At 45.9% G+C, this 11,728-nt stretch overlaps 1 long non-coding RNA gene across 1 annotated transcript in view; it reads right to left on the bottom strand.

The window, feature by feature from the left end:
- Nucleotides 1-2: 2 nt before the first annotated feature.
- The window catches only part of LOC133356231 (uncharacterized), a 153,416-nt gene continuing 141,690 nt past the window's right edge, over nt 3-11,728 (bottom strand). The window contains exon 3 of the long non-coding RNA XR_009756824.1: nt 3-439. This is a non-coding gene — a long non-coding RNA (uncharacterized LOC133356231). The remainder of the gene's footprint in view (nt 440-11,728) is intronic.

Raw genomic sequence — 11,728 nt, 5'->3', positions numbered from 1 at the left:
CCCTGAGTCGTGTGTGAGCAGTGTGTGTGTGTGAGTGTTGGTGCGTGTGCGTGTCTGTGTACGTGAGTTATGTGTGTAGGAATATATGTGTGTGTGTTGGTATGTATGTGTATATTTGCGGAGTGGTATGTGTGTGTATTGATATGTGTGTTTGTACTTTGTGTGTGTGTATCTACGTGTGCATTTTATGCGGATGTGCACGTATGCATTTGCGATTGTGCGCGCGTGTGTTCTGCGTGTTTTTGTGCATTTGCGTGTAAGCGAGAATGTTTATATATGTGCGTGTATGTTGAACTTCTTTCGAATGTGTGTGCGCGTGTGTATTTATGTTTGTGTGTGTGTGCTAAAACTTGTTTTCTGTTTGCCTTCAGTGTTTCACTGCGAGAGCACTCCGGGAGATGACGCTGCCAAGTGACGTTTATCTCGTGACACAGTCACTCTGAAATAAAAGTGTGTGGATTGTGCGCAGAGGCGAACAGCATTCTTGTTAGTTTAACACACAGGAGGCTTTCGCGAACAACATCATCCAAATTAAAGGTGTTTTTTTTGGGGGGGTGGGTTAGATCGCCTAAATAGAAATGTTTCATTAAACCCGCCACCACCCAACACAACCAATTAGGAAGGTTCTTCAAAGGATGCAAAGATTCAAAGGTAAATGCCACACACAACTAAATCAACTCGTACATTACCCCCCGCCCCCCCACCCCCACCTCCGCACCTGATTGGCGTACAAGTGACGACATCACATTTATCCCTCGGTATTAAAGACCAAAACAGGAGGATTTCTCCACAACTCTGGCTGTTGCCTGATGATGCTAGTTGCAATTACCAACGAAACGTCGTACTCGAATTGTAAATGTTGTGGGTTACTCTCCAACACACCGGTGTGCTGTACCAGTAACGAATTGACACGTTCTGTTCACGTGACAAACCTTACTAATTGGCTGTGCCGGGTGGTGGCGGGTTTAACGACACATTTATATGTATTCACGCGATCTAACCCCAATAAACGTCTGTTATGGAGCATTCTTGTTATAGCATTCGACATACTCTTAGGTTTTTTTCGGTAAAGTCACGTAGGTAAAAATAAATAATAAATAATAAAAATAAAATAAATAATAATAGAAATAAAATAATAAATCACGACGTTTTGGAGGCAACACAAGTTTCCGTCATCAGGTGGGACCCCCCCTGGTGAGACACTGCTTAACCAATACATACTTCACCTGGAATGGAACCTTCTACAAGCAAATTGAGGGCACCCCAATGGGCTCCCCCCTATCTCCGGTTGTAGCCAACATCTTCATGGAGAAATTTGAGACGGACGCCATCCAGACTGCCACTCTACGCCCGACCTTATGGAAGAGGTACGTAGACGACACTTTTGTCATCTGGCCACATGGCCGGCCTGCTCTAGACCAATTTCTCGACCACATCAATTCCATACACCCAGCCATCAGATTCACCATGGAAGTCGAAAATGATGGCAAGCTACCCTTTTTGGATGTCCTAATCAAAAGGAGACCTGATGGTTCAATGAGCCACTCTGTCTACAGGAAAGCCACCCACACGGATGCTTATCTAAAACCGGATTCCCACCACCATCCATCTCAGAAGAATTCCCTCATCAAGACTCTATATCATAGAGCCCAATGCATCTCCGACCATGAACACATTTCCAGTGAACTCAAACACGTACGCCAAGCTCTTAAGGCAAATGGTTACTCCGACTATACAATCCGCAAAGCCATCACTCCAACCATCAAGAAGGATCCTGTTGAGGAGCCTTTCAAGACCATCACCTTACCCTACATTGCTGGGGTCACAAAAAAGATCTCCAAAATCCTGATTAAACACAAGATCCAGGTCCGATTCAACACAGTACATAAAATCCGTGATCTGGTACCGTCTGTAAAAGATGTGGTTCCAGACATACAGTACCCTGGCGTCTACAAACTAAGTTGCCTCTGTGGTAGCAGTTACATTGGGGAAACCAAACGACATGTCTCGGACCGCATCCGTGAACATAAAGCTGACCTGAAACACGGTAGGACTAACACCTCAGCCGTGGCAGATCACTGTTACAACTCAGTGGGCTCACATGATATTGACTTCTCCAAGACAGAGGTTCTCTGCAAGCCATCTGGCTATCATGAGAGATTCGTTCATGAGGCGATCCACATATACAAACACAGAGACAACTTTAACCGAGAAGATGGATTCTGGCTCAGCAATCATTGGAAGGACGTAATAAACCATTTCGATACACATTAGGGTGTGTAGAATAATACATAGTGTGATATTAAATGTATAAGATATAGGTTGGTTTACAGCAATACAGTATATAATTTAATGTTGGGTTTATCTATGGCAGTATATAGTACGGTATATGCTCGTGTGATGTAAGAGAATAAGGTTTAGATGGAAGCATATTATAGAATTTTTACGAGGTAAAATTGTAATGTATTACTTGCTGTTAGTAACTCAGCTTATTATAGAGTATAGTAAGTATACTGATGGTGCGATGCAGTTTATACTTTAGTTTTTTATGTAGTTTATACTTTAGTTTTCTACGTGTTGTTGAGTAACTGCAGCTACATATCATTAACATTCCTTTCCTTTGTTACTGCTAATCCCTGCACCCCCCTTGGTTGCTGCTGATCCTGCATAATGCATGGGCATAATATGACTTTGACACCCCCCCGCCCAACGCCTACGCATTTTCCATGAATATGCTAAATCCCTCTTCACATGCACATTCTTTTTGTTAAGGCGCTCTTCAACCCCCAATGCAGCTTATATATAAGCTCCTAGTTTGGTAGTGTCTCATTCTTCACCTGAAGACGGCTGCTTGCGTTGTAGCCGAAACGTCGTGAGAATTGTTTTATTATGTTTTATTTTTATTATTTTATTACTTCCCTTCTACGTGACTTTACCGAAAGAAACAAGAAGCTAAATTTACTGTATACAGTAAATCTCGTCGTGATTTATAATTTTATTTCTATTATTATATCTAGAATTTTTATTATTTATTATTTATTTTTACGTACGTGACTTTACCGAAAAAACCTAAGAGTATGAATCCTTGCAGTCACGAAAGCTTCAAATATAACATTCGACAGTTCATCACAACGTTGATCCAATGGGATGTTCCACCTCTTTGTGAAATCGAGTGCGAGCAAGGAGGCCGCCCGATGACCCATCGGCTATGGGGATTATTATTATTTAGCCCCCCCCCCCCCATCAATTGATCGATTGACCCCTTGCTCCGTGTAGCACTCTTCACGCGACGAACTGCCTCAAAGGCGCTTCGCGGACGCGGCGAAGGCGGTACAAATAAATAAGCAACGGTAAAACGCGGGGAAAGCATTCGTTGCGAAGATCAATGAATTGCTGGACCACACTTGAGCAACCTGGGTGGCGAGGGCCGTTGGTTTTTAAGGGTTTGCCTGCATGGTTGGTCCACAAGTGGCGATGCAGATGTCACTGGAATCGCCGCTGGGGTAACGACGCAATGCGCTGACCGCTCAGTGGACTGTCGCTCCCCCCATTGCGAAGATCAACTGCTTGAGCACACTGCACAGGAAAGTCCTGTTTGTGAGAACCTGTTAAGGCTGGCAGGGCATTCGAGAGCAGCGTGGTCAGCGCAATGCCTGGCCACTTCCGTCTCACAGTGCTGATGTTCACACTCCACGTAGAAGGTACTCGCTTGTTTAAGGCTGAGTTGATCTAGGGGAGGTTCAGATACCTTTTGCCACCGATAGACCCGGGTGGGGATTCAACGCAAGTTGCCAGGATCGTAGCGCTGTGTGCTAATCACTGCACCTCTACTCCCCCGACAGACACACGAAGATCCCCCGTATATCTTGCGTAGGTTTGTTGGGGCAAGTTCTGTTTGCAAGCATCTATGGAAATGCCACCACGGCGCATGAGGGGGTGGTGTGGTCAGAATTCACCGATGTTTATGTTGAAACACATGTCACCAGGTACTCATTAAAGGCTGATTTGACCTTGGGGAGGCCGAGGACAGGTTATAATATTGCTCGCCACTGATAGTGACCCGCGCTCATATGTAATTCTGCGGCTGTCTGGAACGCTCTTCCTTCCGAGATTAGGAAGCCACTGGAGCTATGCACTTTAAAATCTAAATTGAAAACTAATTTCTTTAGAACTGCTTTTGGTGTTTAGTTTGTTGTCCTTCCCGCGCACTTCAGATTAGCACGGTTGGCTACGTACGGTGCAAAGTAAGTTCAACATCCATACACAATGTCCCGCAATCAAACTGGGGCAACTGGGCTCCTAACACAGTGTGCACATTCCATTCATACAAATTACCATGAACAATTACGCCTGAAAGATAAAAGCATTTAAAAGGCGCGGCATTGAATGAGTAAATGAAAATGATTATCCACACACTGAGCAGCAACAGAGCACCTGCACTGGGGATCATTAAAAAATAAACTATGAAGTTGGTAATTGCATAGCCAGTAATAGATTGCCGCGTGAAGAGATCCATAATAGCAGCCCTTTCATTACTGGTGCCACTGTGTTTTTGAAAGGTATGCTAATGATGCTATGCGCATCGAACCCTGGCACACGGAACCAAGTGCTGTTCTTTTTTCCTTCCAAAAATAATCTTATTATTATTATAATTATACAAATGTACTTCTTCTTGGTTCTTTCGGTAAAGTCACGTGGAAGGGAAATAATAAAATAATAAAAATAAAACAAAATAATTCTCACAACGTTTCGGCCACAACGCAAGCAGCCGTCCTCAGGTGAAGAACAGGTCTGTCGGTAAGACAGGAGGACGGCTGCTTGCGTTGTGGCCGAAACGTCGTGAAAATAATTGTATTATGTTTTATTTTTATTATTTTATTATTTCCCTTCTACGTGATTTTACCGAAAGAACCAAGAAGATGAATCCCTGCAGTCACGAAAGCTTTAAATCGAAAAACAAATGCACTTATGTATTTAGGAGAACAACAGAGGTAATAGTTTTTTATGGAGGGTCCTGCTACATCGTGATGTTTTTTTCCAGATGCTTTCAGCCAATTCATGATGAGTTCATACACGAGGGATAAAATTGGAGTACCTGGAGAAAACCCACGCCCTGCATGTACGCTTGTGTGTTTAACTTCTTTCGCGCCGTACGTACGCACGTAGCCAACTGCGCTAATCGGAGGTGCGGGGGGAATGACATCAAACTAAACACGAAAAGCAGTTCGACATACTCTTGGGTTCTTTCGATAAAGCCACGTAGGTAAAAATAAAATAAAACTGGTATATTTTAGCCGCGATGATAAGTGCGTTTTAAAAATGAAAAACAACCACATCCGGTTTTGTTCATGAATACTTTTAAAATTAACCTTAAACAAATCGTAACAGAAGACGCGACATGCTGCACGAATCCGGCAGTCGTGGTCACGCACGCGGCCGCCTGCGATCCAGCGCTGTGTGATCAGCAGCAGCGAGGGCTGATGGATCACTGCACAGATGTTGCCGTGAAACTCCCTTGCCGTGGGCGTCGAGGTCGCTATACCTTGGTTTGCTGGAAGAAGGTATTATACAGCACGTAGACCATTTTTTATATATCTTGATTTGAAGCTTTCGTGACTGCAGGAATTCATACTCCTTTGGTTCTTTCGGTTAAGTCACGTAGGTAGAAAAATAAAAAATAATATATCACGACGTTTCGATCGCAACACAAGCGATCGTCCTCAGTGTTGCGATCGAAACGTCGTGAAATATTACTTTTTTATTTTGTTTTATTTTTCCACCTACGTGACTTTACCGAAAGAACCAAAGAGTTTGGGTTCCTGCAGCCGCGGAAGCTTCAAATGAGTTCTAAATAAATTAGTTTTGTCAATCAAGACGATTTGGAAGTGCGTAGCTGCAGTGGCTTTCTAATATCGGAAGGAAGAGCGTTCCAGACGGCCGCAGAAGCGCATCTGAAAGCGCGCGATGCCGGTGATCGTCGTTTTCATTCGATGGCAGCAGCCAAACGCCGCTAACTGCTGCTGCTGCTGCTGCGAGGATGATCGGAGTTTGCGTGATGGTGGTTTATACTCCTTGACGAGATCAGCGAGGTATTGTGGCTCAATTGTGGCAAGCACTTTTTTGTGTAATGACTGCGACCTGATAATGTAAGGGGCAACACACCACCCTATCCCCGTACAGGTGGAACCAGATGGCGATTAGTCCACGTGCTGTATAATACCTTCTTCCAGCAAACCAAGGTATAGCGACCTCGACGCCCACGGCAAGGGAGTTTCACGGCAACATCTGTCCAGTGATCCATGAACCCTCGCTGCTGCTGACCACACAGCGCTGAATTGCAGGTGGCCGCGTGCGTGACTACGACTGCCGGATTCGTGCAGCATGTCCCGTCTTCTGTTACGATTTGTTTTAGGTTAATTTTAAAAGTATTCATGAACAAAACCAGATGTGATTTGTGTTATTTTTAAAACGCAATTATCATCATGGCTATTTAAAAAATATATATATTTGTTCTAATTGATGCCAGATTTTTTTGTTGCGAGATGCCGCACCAAATCAGATGTGTTTCCCATGTCAAGTCAAAGCGTATAACTGCTCAGAATAGCAATGGGGCAGCATTTATCTATCTATACTGGTGGCTCCGTGCTAGTGGTGGAAATTCCTCGTTCTTCTGGTACGGGACAGTTTCTCCAAATGACTACCGCTGCTCCTCCTTCTTCGTCACAAAGTGGTAGTCATTTTATTGATGCCCTGGTGGATTTTGACACCCCAGCTGAAACTTGAGGAGCGCTAACCACTACGCCACGGCACCCCCTGGGCCACGCGTATTCAGTGGTGACACGGTGGTTGACGCTCGTCTCTACGAAGAAATCAGCGACCGGTTTCCATTTCCAGCCCCGGGTAAGGAACAGGGTCGAGCATCGACATCCGATACCGGTCCTGGGCACCACAACTTCACCGACCAGCACCCAACCATCGCGCGGTGAGGCACGGTCAAAGGACCCCCAAGAACTGCACGTGGTACGGGGGAGGCCTAAATCCAGCAGGGGATTGACAAAAGCGACGCCTGTGCGGGTGGACAACGAGACGAGCTTCCGACGGAGGGAATTCTCCCGCAACGCGCGCTCAACGACGAGGGGCGAAGCGCGCGCCTGTGATGAACTCCCCGCCAGCGCAGCCGTTCAGACAATTCCGACGCACGAAATGATCAACGTTACCCACCGCCTCCACGACCAGTACATTCAGTGCCTCTCGCCAACAGCACTCTTGCACTGAAAGCCCAACACCACACACCTCTTACCTGCGCCGCGTTTATGGCAGCAGCGAGAGGGGTGGGTGGGGGGGCTTAAAAAAAAACAACAAAAACTTCCAGCGAACGCGCGAGCCGAGCCGAGATCTCCAAACCTTTTCAAGTCCCCGGGGCGCGAGCGAATCGGAGGCATTGACGGCGGCGCGATGCTGCCGGGCGAGCAAAGCGAACAACCCTTGAACTTTGCGGGGACTCTTCCCGCATCTTCCTCCTCCTCCTCGTTGTCCTCCTCCCGTTGCTCCGCTGATGGTTTGTAACCGTCAGGTAACGCGCGGGTCCAGGAGGAACGATCCGGCCAGGAAGTCTCTGTCATCCCCCTCCTCCAGGTGGAGCGAGACGGGGGGGCAGGGAGCGCGCGATTTTAACCACGCAGCTGGGGTCGGTTGCCTTCCCTCCCCGGGAGGCAGGTCGTAGTGTGTGATGATGTATTTGTTCACTCTTTACCTTCTGCGCGATGCTAATGCCCACCTTTCTCAAGAGGCCCAAGGGGGTGTGGGTGGGTGGGTGGGTGGGGGGAGTGGGGCATTTGAAATCCGCAGAAGTTCTCTGTCATGATTTATTTAACGAACAAGTTTTGAGAAGTTTTTGTTGTTGTTGTTTTTTTAATGGCGGTGCGGTTTTGCTTCTGGACTTGCTGCTGCTGCTGTACCGACTGCGTTCGTGACATTGGGACGACGCGGCAAAGCCTGGTAGACTAGTTTTATTACTGTAAATAAGTAAAACACACTTTTGATGATATGTTCAGGGACCGATTTTGGAGAGAAGTATGTTGTCTGCTCATTTATATTGTCTGAGAAAATGTTCGTGTTGTTGAAATTTTGTTTAATTAAATGTTGTTTTACCATATATGGTTATTATTTGCTGTAGAAATTATGTATTATAATATTGTGATTTAGGATTAATAACAGGTAACCTTTCAAATACATTATTATTTCATGACATATACCATCACCGGCCATGGTCAATCCACTGCTGGATGAAGGTCCTCCCCAAGTCGTCGTTCACCTCTCACGATCCTACGATGTAATAATCCACCAGCGGATCTAATCGATCCATTTCCTCGGTCGGAACATGTCCCATCCATTCCCTTGGTTTGCCACTCCTCACTCCTCTAGCCTCGATGTAACGTTTCAGCACACCACGTATATAGCCGATTGTCACGTGTATGATTCCAGCCGTATAATACACCTATAGAATCAAATTTATAGCAATGAACCAATGCAATGTTCTCATGCCTAAAGTGTAGGGGCAATCAACATTGGTTGTTGTTGTTGCTGTTATTTTCAGAAAGAAAAACAAGTATCCATACGTATGGAATATGTAACGATTTCTCACGATCCTGCTAGGACCTGCACATTAACTTATTGGGGCGTCACGGTGGCTAGGAGATGTTAACTGCCTCGCCTGGTATGCAGGAGATCGTGGGTTCGATCCCGACCCTGACGCCTGCTGTGTATTTGGAATTTGCGTGTTCTCCCCGTAGTCGCTTGGATTTTTCTCCGGGTCCTCCGGTTTTCCCCTCTACAGTTAGAAACACGCGTTTAGAGTATTTGGCTGCTATATATTTCTACCTGTTGATGATAAGCCACTTCGTTGAGCTATCATTTGTAGCTGGGTCTCTTCTGATAAAAGAGCTACGCGGCTCAGTGTGCCTATTGCCTGGTCCCAACATTCAACCGCACCGCCGATTAGCACGGTTGGCTACGTACGGTGCGAAAGAAGTTCAACATACATACGTGAACTGATTTCATCGCTCTGTCTCCTCGGTTGGTCATCAGAATAAAGTTTATACTCCTAATTAACAACGGTCAGTGGGGCAAGCTCATCTTCCAGTCACTTGATTGATCACAGAAATGTGCGCTGCTCACTGAGCAGTGATCACACGTCAGGGGACTGGCTTCCGGTCACTTTGTGTTTAAGGCTTCCGCAGATTTCTAGCTGCCCTGCCTGTAATCCTGTGAGCAAACTTACACGGGTTTCAAGGACCCCCACCTCCCCAAACTCGCAGCCCCCTTGCCAGCGTCAATGCTCACAGTACTTTGCTTTATACAGTGAGTGAGCCCACGGGCAGGTGACATGGCCCAGTGCATGGGCAGGTGACAAGAGCCCCAGCGGGAACGGTAACACCTTGCCGGATTCAAATCACGGAACCGCCCGATTCAAACCACGAACCGCTCGCTTGTTGCGGAGATTCACGGTTCTAATCCTCGCAGGGAACCGTGGTTAATGTAAAACATCAAAGATCTTCTGACGTTATTCCATTGTGTGTGCCGGCATCGCGGTCCAAATTTTGTTTTTGACCACTTCAGCAATTGTTTATTGCTGTGGTTGTTTCCACCTGATGACGGGCACTTGTGTTGCGCCCGAAACGTCGTGATTTAATTTATTTTAGTAGTAGGGTTTTACCCTTTTAAACTGGTACAAAACTGAAACCTTTATTCAAGGCATCATGTTTGCAATAACCACAACACAAGTAGTCAAAAAAGCAAACAAAAAGAAGCAACTCTGATAATGATAATAATATGCACTGTCCTTGAAGTTGATTGGTCCACACCCGAGACGGCTTTCTTTAGAGCCTAGTCCCCATTGGTGTTGGAGCAGATGACACCAGAAGGCGTACAACTCAAACCTACGTGACTTTACCAAAATAACCAATGATTATGTATTCTTGCAGTCACGAAAACTTCAAATCTAAATAAAAAAAACTTTTATATTTTACTTGAAATTACACACAGCAGCACTAATTATCCCCCCCACCCCCCCGGGTTCTGACAGACTAATTTTGCCCGATTGCAGGTCAGGTGCTGAGTCAGTGCCAGCTACCTGCTGTGACGTATCCTGCAGGGCCGTGAACGAGAGACCTCGCAATAGGAGAAAAGTTGCGCAAAAGGCGCGTGGGGAGATGGACGCTTTTGAATTCCACCGACATATAGAAAGAGGAACACGTGGTAGGATGTAAGCCCCCCCCCCCCTCCAATATTCAAATATTCTCAAAATGTCCCCCCCACCAATATATTGCTATAAAATAAATTAATGTTTATATGAGTGTGGTTATGGTTGTACATTTTAATCCCTAATCTCTGCCATTACATACAATGAAACAAGAAAAGGTAAAAAATAAAAAACAGAGCAATGGAATACAATAGACTATTAGACATTATTGTAAAAAAGTAAATAAAAAGTCCATCCCATGTGTTAGTGAATTTTTTTATATTTTCGGCAAGAAATGGCAGGAAATTCGTTTTCAAATTTAATTTTTTTTCTGGGGGAGGACCCCCAGACCCCCTGGAAAATTTGGTCCCCTCAAATGTTGACTCTATGGCTACGGCCTTGCATGGATCAGATAAATTGCGAATTGCAGAGACATCAGATTGACTGTTAAGAAATGCAGGTGGGCTTTGGCCGGACGCGTCACGGCTAGATGGACGATGGGCGAGAATGATCAGAGTGGCAGCCAAGCGAGAGGAGGGCCCACACCTGTGGAGATGGAGTGGTGAAATGGGCTTGTGTGCTGGTGGGCTGTGGGGAGCGGTGGTGTAGTGGTTAGCGCACACCACGCCACGAACTCGGCGACGCGAGTTCGATTCTCGCTCAGGGCCAACACCAATGGCAACTATTTGAGCCGGTCTTGGGCCTCTCCTAGGTCGACTCAGCTTAAAACTAGCACACCACTGGTGGCGCAGTGATTGGCACATTTGCGCTATGAACACGACGACCTGAGTTTGATTCCTAGCCACGGCTGACATCAGTGGCGGGTGATATCTGAACCAGTCTGTAGGTCTATTGCCGACAACCCACCGATAATAACCAGGCTGGTGAAGTATGGTCAAACAACCCACGTGACTGGAATAAATGAATAACATAGTCTTGACTGTAGGCTAATTTGTATAGGCTTTCCATGTTCATTTTCACACAAGCTGCTGATATCATTTCACCCATTTCACTGTTCAATTGTTTTCCTGAAGTAATTGACCGGCAAATGCTCAGTAACGGTAATCTGAGCAACCGCTGAACATGGGATTACGGGTACTTGCCTTTAGTAATTGTGATAACAGCAATGTGTGTTTCTCTTGTCACGATACTCGCACTCACGGAGTGCGTGCCTTCTCTCCCAAATCCTGCTTGCGTTCTCCACTTACTCCCAAGCCTTTGCACACACAATCATAGCGGCGGTGGATGTTTGCACATTGTATTTATTTGACACATGTCTGTACGCCTTGTGATTCTGTGCCTGCGTTGTGTGCGTGCGTGCGTGCAAAAAAGCCGTGCAATGGTACTTAGCTGAGAAATGCACTCAGCTCCCAGCAATACCCGGGTTCAATTCCTGGTCACGCACTGCACTATGGGCAAATTACGCTTGGCAGAGCAACTTATGATTGCCTCAACAACAACAACAAGTGCTTCTAGGCAAGTATTCAC

Source organism: Lethenteron reissneri, chromosome 53 (genome assembly GCF_015708825.2).
Source record: "Lethenteron reissneri isolate LAM-NWPU_2019-01 chromosome 53, ASM1570882v1, whole genome shotgun sequence".
Lineage (NCBI taxonomy): Eukaryota > Metazoa > Chordata > Hyperoartia > Petromyzontiformes > Petromyzontidae > Lethenteron > Lethenteron reissneri.
Note: the sequence above shows the minus strand (reverse complement) of the source record. Positions and strands in the feature narration are given on the sequence as shown.